General features: G+C 43.1%; 1 protein-coding gene across 3 annotated transcripts in view; it reads right to left on the bottom strand.

Moving 5' to 3' along the window:
• Positions 1 to 15,383, bottom strand: part of PRKAR1B (protein kinase cAMP-dependent type I regulatory subunit beta) — a 347,158-nt gene that overhangs the window by 58,440 nt on the left and 273,335 nt on the right. The window lies entirely within an intron of this gene.

Below are 15,383 nucleotides of genomic sequence, written 5' to 3'. Positions count from 1 at the left end.
AAATTGACAGCGCTATATATGTACCTGTAATGAATAAAATAAATAAGCTGTATGCTGAATAAGCTCAAAATAAGGCTTTCCTGTGTAAATCTACGAAAGGAGGTTACTAGAAGCCCTAATGAAGGGGGAGGGTTTTTTGGCCCCTGGAATGCTTTGGATGTATTTTAGTACAAAACCCCATTAATCAATTTGGACTCTTCTATCATTTGGAATGGTGCTCCTTCTATTGGTGCATGCTATTTTGTGGTAACTTGCTGAGTACACATAAGCAGGTAGCTTTGTCTGTTGTGAGCAGCGCAATCTTAGCTACTGAGATGTCTGACGTATGCCATTTTTTCCTTTCACTAGTTTATATGAACTAAGACTAAATTCCCAGCATCTCTTGGATGTCTTTTTTGTCCTTGAAGCATATGAGTGAACATCCAGCATCTGAAACACAGTTGTTAGTTAAGGTGGTACTTGATGCCTGAATGTGAGCACCTCCTTTTGGTTTGAATAAACCTACCAATTATGCAAGCTTACAACCTGGACCTGTTTATGTTATTTGATCATATAGGGTTGAATCTTTCTCCGCCTAAAACCTGCAGTCACACAGGCAACTTTTCTAGCAGCTTGACTTCTTTAGAATAAAAACAACAGTCATCTTGAAAAAAAACTGTCTAAAAGAACTGTTTGTGTTACCCATAGCAACCAATCCTCTTCTCCCTCATGTACAAACCTGCCACTAAAAAATTAAGGGAAGGTGACTAGTTGCTTGGGGGTAACAAAAACAATTATTCTTATAGACAGTCCTGTTTGTTACAAGGGATCAACAACAAAAACAAGATTCTTATGTCTTCTTGGAAAAGTCAAATGACCATCCTTGTATTGTGACCACATTATGTCCTATTTTATACACAAGGGGGCAGATCCACAAAGCGAGTACGCCGGCGTATCTACTGATACGCCGGCGTACTTTCAAATTTCCTGCGTCGTATCTTTGTTTTGAATCCTCAAAACAAGATACGACGGCATCTGGGTTAGATCCGACAGGCGTACGTCTTTGAACGCCTTTGGATCTAAGATGCAATTCTTCGGCATCCGCTGGGTGGCGTTCCCGTCGTAATCCGTGTCGAGTATGCAAATTAGCTATTTCCGACGATCCACGAACGTACGAGCGGCCGTCGCATTCTTTCACGTCGTCTCTAGTCGGCTTTTTCCGGCGTATAGTTAAAGCTGCTGTTTTGTGGCGTATAGTTAAACCTGCTATGTTAAGTATGGCCGTCGTTCCCGCGTTTAATTTTTTTTTTCTTTTTTCGTTTGTGTAAGTCGTCCGTGAATCGGGACGGACGTAATTTACGTCCACGTCAAAACAATGACGTCCTTGCAACGTCATTTAGCGCAATGCACGGCGGGAAATTTAGGGCCGGCGCATGAGCAGTTCGTTTGGCGCGGGGACGCGCTTCATTTAAATGAAACACGCCCCCCCTACTCGCCGATTTGAATTAGGCGCCGTTACGCCGCGAGAGATACACTACGCCGCCGTAACTTAAGGCGCGAATTCGTTGTGGATTCAAAGCTAAAAAAAGTACGTTACATCGGCGTAGCGTATCTCACATGCCCATGCAATTCTTTGTGAATCTGCCCCAAGGTTTTCTCTCCTTTTTCACAGGTGTATGAGACTTTGAATGTTTTAGTGTTAGAATGCATTATAAAGAATGGTGCAAAGTAGACAGACTGGAGGCCAAACAGCTAAAAAGGTAAAAATACATAATTAAGAAAAATATAGTGCTTTTATGAACTTTCTTCCCCCTATAATAAGAAAAAGATAGTTAAGTAGAGTCTCAAAAATCATTAAACTGGCAAAACTACTTTTTTGTAAAAATATAGGAAGTGGGCTTGTCTACCTTGATCTCTTCAAATAAAAAAAAAATGGTAATTATATGGAAACTGGCCCCTATTTGTGGGAACGGGTCAAGTATAGGTTTTAAGGTTAGTTACATGTATTATTTACTGAACACAGGTACCAAGATGTAAATGCAGACATTCAGAGGTGTCTGGACTGCAGTGTATAGTAATCATCTAGAATGTTTAGCAACCCCCAAAACCCAGAACACTCTACTAAGCAAAATACTTCATCTAGATAGGTGCCACATTGCCCGACCTTACTACTAGTCCTTCAATGGTGTGGGAGGGGGGGCTCCCTAACCAATATTAAGAAGAAGCAGGGGTGGGGGGCTCCGGCTCCCTAACCAATATTAAGAAGAAGCAGGCTGGAGAGAGTAAGTTCCAACCTCATAGATAAAGTCAGTGGGCTAGATTCAGGTAGGGGGACGTAAGTTTATGCGGGCATAGCGTATCCTATTTACGCTACGCCTCCGCAACTTAGACGGGCAAGTGCAGTATTCACAAAGCACTTGCTCCGTAAGTTGCGGCGGCGTAGCGTAAATCTGCCGGTGTAAGCGCGCCAAATTCAAATTGTCAAGAGGTGGGCGTGTTTTATGCAAATATAACATGACCCCACGTAAATGACGTTTCTCACGAACGGCGCATGCGCCGGCCGTGAACATATCCCAGTGCGCATGCTCCTAATCACGTCGCAATGCTTTCGACGTGAACGTAATTTATGTAAAGCCCTATTCACGAACGACTTACGCAAACAACGTAAAATTTTAAAAATTCGACGCGGGAACGACGTCCATACTTAACATTGGCTATGCCTCATATAGAAGGAGTAACGTTACGCCGGAAAAAGCCTTACGCAAACGACGTAAAAAAATCCGCCGGGCGCACGTGCGTTTCTGAATCGGCGTATCCAGCTCATTTGCATATTCTACGCTGAAATCGACGGCAGCGCCACCTAGCGTAAATATGCAACTAAGATACGATGGCGTAAGAGTCTTACGCCAGTCGGATCTTAGCATAATTTCGGCGTATCTTGCTTTCTGAATACAGAAAGAAGATACGCCGCGCAGATTTGAATTTACGCGGCGTATTAATAGAATCTAGCCCAGTATTTATTTAACAGAGCGTTCTAAATATCAGAGGTCCTTTTTAGTCTACTGATGATTTGTGTAGGTACCTATGAGTGTTTATGTGTTACAGATCAGGACAGATTTACTAAGGTTAAGCAAAAAGGAAAAAGTGAAGTAACTAAAAGTAACAAATCAAAAATATTCCTCTAAAATTCTCATACTCTGTCCTTCATAACGTTGACCTAGTATTGTCCATCAGAGAATACACCATTTAGACCTGAGCATTGTATAGCTCGAAGCTCAAAAACTCCCAACATATAAAATCCCATGTAGTTAAATGGTGGCTGTTCACATATGAGTCCTTAGGCCCCCATAGCTCGACTCCTGAATCTACAAAAGTTACAAGTGCTTCTTTTGAGACAGATTTGGGCATTTTTAGCCACAAAGACTGCAATAGGAACACATATAAACGCTCAAATCAAGTGTTTGAGCATTTTTTTTAGACATACTTCAATCCCCTATTGCTTTCATTCATTAGCTAAAACAAAAATGCCTGGAGCTTGATTGCACATACAAAAGACTATCGCACTCATATAGGCATGCAAAAACACAAATAAAAACAACAAAAAAAGTCTAAAAAATCACTTTCTCAAGTGTGAATGCAGCCCTAGGCTGTCTATTGTGCCCAAATAACAATGTATGTCAAAAACAGTAATGCCTTGTCCCTAAAACATGTTGGTTCACAGTATACACAGATGTATCAATGTCTAAACATACAAGATTAATAGGTAAGGGAAATGGGAATTTCTCAGTGGTTCTGATGTAAAATCTGCGAGACTTTCCAATAAAATACTTGCAAATAAAGATATGGAGAAATTAAATGCAGACATTGTGTACAGTAGTTTAAATAAAGATCAGACTTAAAAGGCGCTACAAAAAACCCCTTTCAATAGCAGAGAAAGGTGAGGTCATCGATTTGGCTATTCTGCCTGGATCACAAGACTGGCTGAACACAATTACGAATACTTTGGCAGTTTATATGTATTTCAAGTTTGTAAGTGGTGGGTTTGCTTTAAGTTCAAATACGTTGTGGTTTAAGTTCAAATAAGTTGTGGTTTAAAGCTGAATTCCAGGTCATTTTTTTTTGAGTAGTAAAAGGTTATTGGATTTTTTCCATACAAAGCAAAGTATATAAACAGTACAGACAGTGAGGTTGGTTACAGTCGATAGTCAATAAAAAAAAAACATGTTCATTGGAACAGAACTTCAACAGCCTTGTATTGTAAATATATAGGGGTATAGGGGGATGTTGGGTGGGGGTACCTCTACATACAATTCTGGCACAATCCCCTATAAGGACAATTTGAAAAAAATGTTTCCCACTAATCTCTTAAAAGTAAGGGGGTTCGGGGAAGATGGGGATTTTAAAGTGCTCAAATAATGAAAGTTGTTCAAGCGAACAGATTCATCTAAAAACATGTGTTTTATTTATACAAAGATCTTTTTAAAAAACAATAAAGGTACAGAAGCTCTTAAAAACATATTCTCTTATGCGTATTCACATACAGTACAGGCATACCCCGCTTTAAGTACACTCACTTTACATACACTCGCGAGTAAGGACATACCTGTGAGTGTATGTAAAGTGTCTTGCATGTACTGTACAGACATTTTGCAGTTGCAGTAGAAGGAGCTGAAGCTCAGAGAGCATAGCCCACCCTGTTCCAGTGTGCCCCTGACACCCCCACTACAGCCCCTGAGACCTTAACTACAACTGTTAACCCCCCCCACTACACCCCCTGACCCCCCACTACACCCTATAAGTGAAAAAAGGTATTGTTTCACTTTAAGTACATTTTTGTTTTACATACATGCTCTGGTCCCATTGTGTACTTAAAAGTGGGGTATGCCTGTACATACATTTAATTTGGTGAATCCTGATCCAGATGCCTCCGGGGATTCACCAAATGTAATTTATGTACTGTATGTGAATATGCATAAGATGATATGCTTTTTAGAGCTTCTGTACCTTTATTGTTTTAAAAAAAAATCTTTGTATAAATAAAACACATGTTTTTAGATTAATTTGTTTACTTTAAACAATTTTCATTATATTTGGGCACATTAAAATCCCGATCTTCCACGAACCCCCTTACTTTTAGGAGATTCGTTGGAATTTTTTTTTTTTTAAATACAGTATGTAGGGGTATATGTTCAGGCGTACTGCAACCAAAGAAAAAGTTCCAGTGGGCATTCCATTAGGTAGAGTTGTAGTGTAGTAGAATAGGGATAGATAGGCAGGATTGAAGTAAAAGAGGAGCAGGGAAGAAGAGGAGTTGGGGGACCACTGTGAGGGGGAACTGTGACGTCTAGGGCACAGATGGAGTATTCATTGTGTCATAAATGATTTCTGAAGTGGTCAGTGGTCATTGCTCACATAATGGATCCAAATATCCCTAAACAATGTACTAAGCTGAATGGCCATAATCACATGAAAGGTGTTTGCAACACTACTCTGAACAGAATACTGTCTGTAGCACCTGTCCATAGTGCTGCAGTCCTACTTTTCTTCTCCCCTCCCCACCTTCCTGACATCGGGGCTGAAACACGAGCACTAAGTGCATATAAGGCCTCGTACACACGACCAAGTTTCACGGCAAAAACCAGCAAGAAACTTGCTGGGAGATATTTTTTTGCCGAGGAAACCGGTCGTGTGTACATTTTCGTCGAGGAAACTGCCGAGAAACTCGACGAGCCAAAAAGAGAGCAAGTTCTCTATTTCCTCGACGGGAATGGAGAAACTTGCCTTGTCGAGTTCCTCGACAGCCTAACAAGGAACTCGACGAGGAAAACTAAGTGTTTCGCCCGTCGAGTTCCTCGGTCGTGTGTACGAGGCTTCACACTTTCATACATGAGCCCAGAGCACAGTATTGATATGCGTTGACTATTTTTTTTTGGGTTCTTAGAAAGCTGTTTAGGTAAGTAGAAGAATAGTTTCTCCTTAAATACTTCCAGTTCTTGAACATAATAATGATTTATTAACCATTAGTCACAACATGAAAGGTGTAGTGACTCCTTGTTGAAACCATTTTGAGGCGTTCAAGAAATAAACGGCTTTAAGTAACAATATTTGGAGAAGACTGTTATCTTCCTATGGAGCAGATTCATTGACGTTTTGTGAAACCAGGGATGGCTATTTGCTCAGAATTTTTTTTTTCCCCAAGGCATTCACCCAATAACGTAATCAGTACTGCAAATCCTTCTGCTGTGCAGCTATAAATGTGCCACATTGGCCAGGATTGACCCACTGATCAAACGTTTGCCGAATGAAGATTATTTAGCAGGGGACGAGTCTGGCTGTTTTTCTACAGACCATAATGGTGCATTCATGTTGGGTGGTAATGTTTACAGAAAGCAAAACAATAAACGGGCAAAAACTCCAGGAAGGGGTGTTAAGGACTCATGTGCATGGCCTTTTGCATGTTCTAATGACCTCTAGAGTTAAATTCCCAGAGCTATCCCACACAAAGGTAGCTTGAGCCGTGTTCTGTCGAGAAATGCCCCCCATCGAATAGTGCCTGCTGAGTTACGTGACCAGGGCGTAAGCGCACATCATAGTCGGTATCTCTCGATGGGAGATACCATTTCACGGGCACAATTGAAACCTATACAAAGAGCGGGGGGAGACTGTAGTCCTCACATTGTGTCTCGCTGTTGCGTGGCGCCTTTAGAGTATGCTGATGGCAGGTTTTGTCTGTGTTGCAGGGCAGCTTTGCAGTGTTAAACCCCGCGTGTTTGGCCTGTGTGAAAGGGTGGGTTGCAACACAGACAAAACCAGTCCTTCAACACAGCCACTAGCTGCCCTTCAGCAGCAGCGATGCACAATCTGAGAACTACGGTTTCCCCCCCGGTGTTTGTACATACCGCCCAACTGTCCCTGATTTCGAGGGACTGTCCCTGATTTGGAGCAATGTCCCTCTGTCCCTCATTCTCCTCATTTGTCCCTCATTTTGGTCTGATCTGTATAGTTGTATATAAAATGCACTTTTTATCTATCACAAAGTGTTTCCCAGAGCTAAACCGTTCATCTGATTTCTAAATTGCTGCATTTGTAAATTCCAAAAGCCAATATAAAGAAATAGTAGTGGTAAAAAAAGCACTTGTGGGTTTAACCAATCTTATTTTTTTGTACAATTCTCCTTTAAGGGGGCGTGGCAAGGGGTGTGTCATATGCTTACATACTTTTGCTGATAGGTGTCCCTCATTCCCATGTCAGAAAGTTGGGAGGTATGGTTTGTATAGGTTTAAATTGGGCTTTTAAAATGGTATCTCCCATTGAGAGATACCTCCTACGATGTGCGCATGCGCCATGGTTAAAGGAGTTGTAAAGGAAACATTTTTTTTTGCAGAAATTACTGTTTACAGGGTATAGAGACATAGGGCCAGATTCTTGTAGTTCCTGCGGCGGCATCGCGTAAGCTATTTACACTACGCCGCCCCAACTTACAGGAGCAAGTGCTGTATTCCCCAAACACTTGCTCCGTAGTTTGCGGCGGCGTAGTGTAAAAGGCCCGGCGTATCCCTGCGTAATTCAAAGGGGGCGGCTTATATTTAAATTAAGCGCGCCCCCGTGCCGATCGAACTGCGCATGCGCCGGGCTAAAAATAGCCCAGTGCGCATGCTCCAGTTCTCGACGGAAAACGTCAATGACGCCGACGTGTGCGTCATTGACGTAAAGTCGTATTCAAGAACGACTTACGAAAACGACGTACCCGACGGGAAAAGACGACGCTGACCCGACGCCATACTTAACATGGCATACGTCGGACTGGCGTAAGGTTACCCCTCATATAGCAGGGGTAACCTTACGCTTACGCAAACGACGTAAGCAACGGTTACGCGACTTCGTTCGGGAATCGGCTTATCAGGCTCATTTGCATAAACAAATGAGACCTGAACGTAAACGCCACCTAGCGGCCGGCGGATCTACAGCGTATCTATGCAAAAATGATTCTAGGAATCACTCGCATAGATACGCGGGTCAAAAAACAGAGATACGACGGAGTTTCCTGAGATACTCCGTCGTAACTCTTCTGAGAATATGGCCCATAATAGTTAACTGATTCCTTTTAAAAATGATTAAAAATAGATAAAAATCAATCATATAATGTACCTACAGTTTCAGTTTCGTTTTTGCATGCGGTTTCCTGCTTCTGTGATGTACACAGAGCCAATACAGGGCAGTGATGGTTTGTAAAACGAAACTGATTGGTGTTGAGGGGTTTTAGACACACAGTAATCACACCTCCTTGATTAGTGACCACAGAGAGAAAGCTCCCATGACTTTTTTCATCAGGAAACAGACAACCAGGAAGTGTTCAGAACAAAGAAGGATTACAGCAACAACCGAGCAAAAACGAACAATGAGGACATGAAACCAGGGCTGCAGTAAGGTAAAGGAAGCTATTTAGCTAAAAAAAAAATCCTTTAGTGACCCTTTAAGTCACCCACCTCATCAGCTGTTGTGCTATGACATATGCACAGTTCCGGGCACTATTCGAAGGGGGGGGGGGCACTTCTCCACAGAACACCAGCCATAGAAATGAATGGCTGTATGCGTTTGTGCTGGTGTAAATGCTGATGTTCTTTTGCATTGGCGTTTGTCCATACATAGGTATACACAAGTATTCCCCAAAAGCAAAACTTCCATGATTAGGAGAAACATCACAAAGACACGTGTGGGAAAATGCTAATGCAAAAGAGCATTACTGTTTACATGAGTATGATCTGTGCAGTCATTCACTATTTTATGCACCACCTGCAGCTCTCAGACATGGTAAAACATTGGGAATTTTAAGCTATAGGACATTTGTGCCTGAAAATATCTGCATAAGCCCTAAAGCTGAAACTGGTATTAAAACCTTTTTTAAGCACTTTTAACAGCTGGTTAATGCAGCTTCTACATCTTTTATTCCTTGTCTATGTTCCTGTTTAAGCTGGTGCCCTGCTCACTTCCCCGGGATTCCTGTTTTGGTGTGGTTCCTTTCTTTTGCAGCATCATATGGAGCCATTCCCAATTGCAAGGACTAGAGCTGTGTCTCCCTACACTGCGTGCATCAATAGAAACATACAGCCCCCAAGTCTGGGATGGCAAGGTTCTTCTCTACTCCTTGCTCCTCCTCTCACATCCCTTCTTCAAAGACTGTCTCAAGACTTGCACTGTCCACTGATAAGACAGGAAGTTCAGGCAAGCAGCAATGAAAGAGCAGGAGGCAGCAGCATTGAAAGTACACATGCTGGGGTAAGAATTTTACCAAATTGTTTACTTGGGAATGTTTTTTTTTTATTGTGATCAATATCTTAAAGTGTCACTAAACCCACATCATAAAAATATCAATAAATGGTGTATTACATGCTGTTCATTCTCACTCATTCACTGTGAGATTTGTTTTCTGTATTCTTCAAAAAACCTGGCTGATCCTGCTGCTCTCTATCTCCACCTTTTTTCGCAGTTGTGTTGGCAACTCTGCACATGCTCAGCTTCAGTGAGTTTCTATGCTGAGCATTTCCTCTCTATCACATCTGAGCAGACCACTCCCTCCCTCTCTCCATTCCTACTAATCAGCTTAACACAATGGGATATTACATATAGATAAATGGTGGCTTCACCTCCCTTTTATTCTAAGACACAGGCTGTTTCCACAAAATAATAAAGATTTGATTTTAAATATATATTTGTATGCCAATTTAATTTTACTGTTATTATTTATTTATTTTTATTCTGTATTCTAAAGGCTTTTTTTTTTTTACATATGACCAGCAGCAGAGGACTAGAAGCTCCTCCTGCTTATGTTTCCCTGCAGACAGGCTGGGAGAGAGCTGGGTCATGTGACAGCTGTATATCACATAGGAAAAAGGTACTTAGATGCTTTTTTTTATTAAAATTATTACAGTGCCATCATCTGCATAACGAAATAGAATAGACAATATAAATTAAACCGTTGTTAGTATCACTTTAAGGTGAGAATGCTGAGGGTTTAATACTTCCATAAGTATAATCTGCTTATATTTTTCTAAATCGCAGATGCAGATTTTTGCTCATTTCTTGTCTGGTATAACTGTTGACACAGTGGGAGTTATTTACTAAAGGCAAATCCACTTTGCACTACAAGTGCAAACTACAATTGCAAACTACGGGCCAGATCCACATAGAAATGGATCGGCGCAGCGTATCAGAGATACGCTACGCCGCCGTAACTTTTCCGGCTTTGGTTCGAATCCTGAAAGATTGCGCGCCGAAAGTTACGGCGGCGTAGTGTATTTCTGGCGGCGGAATTCAAATCGGCGATTAGGGGGCGTCATTCATTTAAATGAAGCGCGTCCCCACGCCAATTGAACTGCGCATGCTCCGTTTCGAAATTTCCCGCCGTGCTTTGCGCGAAATGACGTCGCAACAACGTAATTTTTTTAACTTAGACGTGACTTACGTCCATCCCTATTCACGGACGACGAAAGAGAATGCGACGGCCGCGCGTACGTTCGTGGATCGTCGGAAAAAGGTCATTTGCATACCCGACGCGGAAAACAACGCAAACTCCACCCAGCAAACGCCAAAGTATTGCATCTACGATCCGAAGGCGTACAAAGCCGTACGCCTGTCGGATCGAACCCAGATGCCGTTGTATCTTGGTTTGAGGATTCAAACTAAAGATACGACGCGGGTAATTTGAAAGTACGCCGGCGTATCAGTAGATAAGCCGGCGTACTCTCTCTCTCTGGATCTGGCCCTACAAGTGCAAAGTACACTTGAAATTGCACTAAAAGTGTAAGATCCGAGGGGGACATGCAAGGAAAAGAAAAAACAGCATTTTAGCTTGCACATGATTGGATAATAAAATCAGCAGAGCTTCCCCTCATTTCAGATCTACCCCTCAGATTTACAGCGACTGCACTTCCAACTGCACTTTCAGTGCAATTTCAAGTGCACTTTTCACTTGTAGTTTGCACTTGTATTGCAAAGTGGATTTGCCTTTCGTAAATAACCCCCAATGACACCAAACACACATAGAAAACTTGCATAGCCATTGGCTCAGTTAATCTGGGCAAAATAAATGTTCTTTAGGTTATGTTTTCTTCTGATCTAATGAGTATTTTTGGAAATATGTATGCCTTGACAAGAGATACAACATAACAACTCTAGGGAATGCTAGAGGGAATTAGCAAATAATTGTAACCAACAATGTATGTATTGCTTATGCTCTACAGCTTCAGTGGTCATAATGCCACTGATCTTGTGGCCATACTATTGCCTGTAATAAAACAAAATATTCAAGAAAATATTTGTTCTGCCCAATTTGCATAGACTGAAAGTACATACAGATCCACAGGACGAATGCTTATTATAGATATACTCCTAGGCCCAGATTCTCAAAGGACTTACGATGGCGCAGCGCCATGTACGCCGTCGTAAGTCCTAATCTGGGCCGTCGTATCTATGCGACTGATTCTTAGATTAAGTTACGCATAGATATCCATTTGATCCGACAGGCGTAAGTCTCTTACACCGTCGGATCGTAACTGCAATTTTTTTTTCCCCGCTAGGTGGCGCTTCCGTCGATTTCCGCGTTGAGTATGCAAATTAGCTAGATACGCGAATTCCCGAACGTACGCGTGGCTGATGCAGTAAAGTTACGACGTTTACGTTAGGCTTTTCCCGGCGTAAAGTTGCCCCTGCTATATGAGGCGCAGCCAATGTTAAGTATGGCCGTCGTTCCCGCGTCGAAAATTAAAAAAATTACATTGTTTGCGTAAGTCGTCCGTGAATGGTGCTGGACGTAATTTACATCCACGTCAAAACCAATGACGTCCTTGCGACGTCATTTATAGCAATGCACGCTGGGATATTTTAGCGACGGCGCATGCGCAGTTCGTTCGGCGCGGGGACGCGCTTCATTTAAATGAAACACGCCCCCTACCCGCCGAATTTGAATTCTGCCGGGTGATTAACGCTACACCGCCGCAACTTTACAGGCAAGTGCTTTGTGAATAAAGCACTTGCCTGAAAAACTTGCGGCGGCGTAACGTAAATGAGATACGTTACGCCCGCACATTTTTTCGCCCATCTACGAGAATCTGGGCCCTAGAGGGAAAGTTCTGCTCCACATAGCAATAAATTCCTGATGGTGTTCAATCACTCCCAAAATCTAAAAAAACTTTTTGATTGAACATCCATTTTAAGTTTACTATTCAATTTTTTTTTTACCCTAATGCATTCTATGCATTAAGGTAAAAACTCTTCTGTGCTGCAGTATCGTGCCCCCCACCCCTCAGCACCCACTTATACTAACCTGAGCCCCATCTGGATCCAGCAATGTGCACAAGAGCAGTGGCTATCTCACTCTTCACTGGGCAGATTAATAGCAGCAGGAGCCACTGGCTCCCATTGCTGTCAATCATAGGTGTGCGCAGCCTATTGCATTAGGGTGTGCACCCCAAAGCTCAAACATATAGTACATGCATGTGTATAAATATATATATGGGGCAGTAGGGCAATGGACAGTGTCTGCAGAGCAGAGGTTGGTATCAGTAGAGCAGTGGATGGTGTCAGTAGGGCTGAAATTGGTGTCAGTAGTCTATTTTTGAATTACTATTTTACAATTTTATTTTTTTATTATATTTTTACAATATATTTTTACAATAATTTTTTTATTATTTTGATTTATTTTTCGCAATTTTTTTCTGAGCCCCATTGGAGGGCTTTGGTGAAATATCAGGAGTCTAAACAGACCCCGGATGTCTCACTTTAGAGAAAAAGAAAGGGACTGAGGACAGAGATTCCCTAGTCTCTTTCTCTGCAGCCAAGCAGCAGGGGCAATCTGCACAGCACAGGGTGATTAGGGTGTGCCCAGGCACACCTGGCACACCCTGAGCGCAGACCTATGCTGTCAATCAAATCCTGTGATAATGGAGCAGAAAGAAGAGCAGAGCAGCGCTGTCTGTGTCAATAGATGCAGTCAGAGTGGCTCTGGAGCTAGCTCGAATGAGTGCCCCCATAGCAATTGGCTTTCTTGCTAGGAGCCAGGACCCCAGAAATAGATCGGGGCTGCTCTGTGCAATCTATTGCACAGAGCAGGTAAGTATAATGGGCCAGATCCACAAAGATCTGCCTATCTTTAGGCAGGCGTAGCGTATCTCAGAAACACTACGCCGCCGTAACTTACAGCGTAGTTTCCGTATCCAGAAAGAATTTGTGCCGTAAGTTACGGCGGCGTAGTGTAAATGTGTCGGCGTAAGGGTGCGCAATTCAAATGACAAAGATGTGGGGGTGTTTTATGTTAATTCATCTTGACCCCACGTAAATGTTGTTTTTTTTTAACGGCGCATGCGCCCTCCATGGGGGTATCCCAGTGCACATGCTTCGAAATCACGTTGCAAATAGTCAATGCTTTCAACGTGAACGTAATTTACGCAAAGCCCTATTCGCGAATGTTTTACGCAAACGATGGAAAATTCGACGCTGTCCCGATGTCCATACTTAACATTGCGTACGCCTCATAGACCCAGGGGTAACGTTACGCCGAAAAAAGCCTTACGTAAACGACGTAAAAAAATGCGCCGGGCGGACGTACTATTGAGGATCGGCGTAACTAGCCAAATTACATACTCTACGCGGAAATCAACGGAAGCGCAACCTAGCGGCCAGCGTAAATAAGCACCTAAGATCCGACGGCGTACTAAGACGTACGTCAGTCGGATCGAGCCCACATTCAGAGGCGTCCCTAGGGGGGGGCCAGAGGGGGCCCTGACCCCCCCAACATCATGCTGTGCCCCACCATGTGCCCCCCCAAATTTTTGTATTTTGCTCCCCGAGAGGGAGAGCGATCCCAGTCAGCTCTGCGGGGGATTCCTCCCCCTCCCTCTGCTCTCCGACACTGCATAATGCAAGTGCTCACACAACCAGATATTCTAGCCTGGACCGTGTTTAAGTGTGTGCACTGCAGACTGCAGTACACTGTAATCACTGAACTACATTATCTCAATCCCTTCTCTCCCCCCCATCTGTCTCCCTCCCCTCTCCTGTTCTTTCAAAACATTCACAATTTAATCTCACTTTCAGTTAGGCAGATAATATACGGTGCAAATTTCTTTCCTGCATCCACAGATTGCAGGAAAGAAACTTGCATGATTCCCCCATCAACAGACAGTGGTGACAGGGGAATATCCCTCCTGCCCAGCAATTTAATTCTCGCGACAAACAGTGATTATCACTAGTGACTATACAGCAACCACTAGTGATAATTATAAGAGAATCTGCTCATTAAAGGTTCAAATCTCAGCCAGTTTCTACTGAACCAGCTGAGATTTAAACTGTCTATGGCTGGTCTTAGCTCTTAGGCAGCCCATACATTGATTAGCACTGTGGAGTGTCGGCTTCCTGGCGGGATCGGGCATGTGGGATTTCAAACACACCCGAGCCCATCTCTATTGGTTGTAGACAGTTGAGCTCCCTGCAGGTTGCTTAGCAGCAGTGGACCCTTCTCTGACATGCTGATCGGGATGCAATCCAGGTGATGCTCTTAGTCAAATCCTAGTCATAAATATCAGTGATTTTATTGATCAAAGCCCACACTTTACAGGCATAGAGCCCACATGGCTGCTGATCATACGGTTGATTATATTTATGTGGTTGTACTCTTGATGCTAATAAATACTGTGTTTATTAGATCTGACTGGGAGCATCACCTGGATCACATGCCGATCAGCATGTCAACAGAGAAGGTTATACAGCATTACTGCTGCTAGGTGACCAGCTGGGGGCTCGGCTCTCTATAACCAATAGTGCCAGCCTTCATGCATGCACCCATAATGTCACCAGCACTAGGTCCTAATAGACTGCCGCCGCTGCCAAGGAGACAGATGCCAGACCAGCGCTGTAAATAGCAGGGACAGGACAGCTGGGGATCCCCCACTGTGGCAGAACACCAGGGCCCGGTGGCAAGACAACCTTTGCAACCCTGATAGTTCTCCCACTGCTTTGTACCCTTATATTTTCTTGGTGTGCTGGTGACATATATCTTGTTTTCTGCCACCCTGGGGGGCCCCAGTATAGTAGGAAGGGAGCTCACTGCAGAACATGTGAAAAGGCCCATAGTGGGATCGTAGTAAAGGGCCCCAGGAGATTATATATATAATTGCATTTTATAGTTGGCCCCCCTACTTTTGTCCCTGTCCCCCCATGTGCCCCCCCTAAATATGAAAGCTGGAGACGCCACTGCCCACATTTAGTCGTATCTTGTTTTGTGGATACAAAACAAAGATACGACGGGGCATCTTACAACTTACGCAGCGTATCAATAGATACGCCGGCGTAAGTTCTTTGTGGATCTGGCCCAATGTGTTTATTCTTTTAATTAAATAATTAAAATTTTA

Source organism: Rana temporaria, chromosome 6, assembly GCF_905171775.1.
Source record: "Rana temporaria chromosome 6, aRanTem1.1, whole genome shotgun sequence".
Taxonomy (NCBI): Eukaryota; Metazoa; Chordata; class Amphibia; order Anura; family Ranidae; genus Rana; species Rana temporaria.
This window is presented reverse-complemented; position numbering and strand designations above follow the sequence as displayed.